Source organism: Oratosquilla oratoria, chromosome 9, assembly GCF_046742065.1.
Source record: "Oratosquilla oratoria isolate Oo_2021 chromosome 9, ASM4674206v1, whole genome shotgun sequence".
Taxonomy (NCBI): Eukaryota; Metazoa; Arthropoda; class Malacostraca; order Stomatopoda; family Squillidae; genus Oratosquilla; species Oratosquilla oratoria.
Genome location: NC_134785.1, coordinates 46990767 through 46992195, shown reverse-complemented (window position 1 = coordinate 46992195; position 1429 = coordinate 46990767). Strand labels below are relative to the sequence as shown.

The 1429-nt window shown below is 59.7% G+C and overlaps 1 protein-coding gene across 8 annotated transcripts in view; it reads left to right on the top strand.

Moving 5' to 3' along the window:
- Positions 1-425: 425 nt before the first annotated feature.
- The window catches only part of LOC143028367 (ras-specific guanine nucleotide-releasing factor 2-like), a 311642-nt gene continuing 310638 nt past the window's right edge, over positions 426-1429 (top strand). For 3 of the 8 annotated variants that reach the window (XM_076190336.1, XM_076190337.1, XM_076190343.1), the window contains exon 1: positions 426-1429. This exon is cut by the window's right edge and continues 1743 nt beyond it. The gene's annotated coding sequence lies outside the window, so the exon portion shown is untranslated. The other 5 variants (XM_076190338.1, XM_076190340.1, XM_076190341.1 and 2 more) reach the window with 3 other exon arrangements.

Below are 1429 nucleotides of genomic sequence, written 5' to 3'. Positions count from 1 at the left end.
GCCGTGAGAGAGGGCGAGTGAGACGACGGCGTAAAGGGTGTGGGTGAGCGGAGGGTGGTGGTGAGGTGGTCCTGAAGAGGACGGGAAGGGAGGGGAAGGTGGCGGGGAGGGTGTGTGACAGGAGGGAGAGGTGGGAAGGGTGTGTAAGGGGAGAGGGAGGTAGCAGGGAGGGTGTGTGAGGGGAGGGGGAGGTGGCGGGGAGTGTGTAGGAGGGGAGGGGGAGGTGGCTAGGAGGGTGTAGGAGGGGAGGGGAAGGTGGCGTGCGCACACCTGGTCCCACCTGTTGATCACTGCCGCATCCACAGGTCGCTCGCATTGATCAGTTGCGTGTAGACCTTGCTATACGTACCACCACCACCACCACCACCGCCGCCGCCGCCGCCACCGCCGCCGTCGCCACCACCTCTACTACCTCCACCATCACCAGCACCACCACTGCCACCACCAACATTGCCGTGACTGCACCTACAGCTGTAGCGGTCTCGGCGTCGTCGTCGTCGTCGTCGTCATCGTCGTCGTCGTCGCCGTCGTCGCCGTCGTCGTGCTTCTTTCTGGACGATCTCGCACGGAGGATCTGGAGGAATAGTAGTGGTCGTCCTCCGGTTGACGCCACGCCTCGGGACCAATCACAGCTCGCAAGGGAGGCTCCTCCTCAACAAGTCCAGGAGCACCACCTCCCCCTTCAGTAGTAGCAAAAGCAGGAGAGGCAGCAGATAAAACAGCAGCAGTCATAATAGCAGACGCAGTAGAAGACGCGGCAGGCGTTTGTAGTAACGACAGAACCTAACGGTGACAAGCATCAACAGCGACAGCAACCGACACCCTCCTCTCCTCATCTTCTTCCTCCTCCTCCTCCTCCTCTTCCTCCTCCTCCTCCTGCTCCTCCTCCTCCTGCTCCTTCTCTTCTTCCTTCGCATTCACCAGTTCAATGGTGTAGGTGCCCTGTCCATGCCTCACGTGCCCTCACTTGGAGTGTCGCGACGACCGCCGTCGCCGCTACCAAGAGTCTTGGATAGAGCTACAAGAGGAGCTTCGTGCCACCTCCTCTTCCTCCTCCTCGGGACCCATCGCTTGAAGGTCCACCTCGAACCCCGCCGCAGTGCGCCTGGAACGACGCCGAGGACAGTGTCTCCGGCAGCATCAGGCTGAAAGGGTAGCAGGAGCAGAAGCTGCTACGACAGAAGCAAAGGCAGCAACACTCACACGGTCCTCAAAGTCTTATTGACCAAGCCGCTACCGACACCGCCAGCTCTCCAACCCGACCACCACTCGATTTACTTACCTGTCTATCTACCTACCTATTTACCTACCTCCCTCCCTACCGTTTTACCCCCTTCTCTAACTACTTAACTACCTATCTACCTACCAACGATTGGACATTCGGCCGTCAACTCACACCACCCGATCTTCACTCAGAGCTCACCCGGAT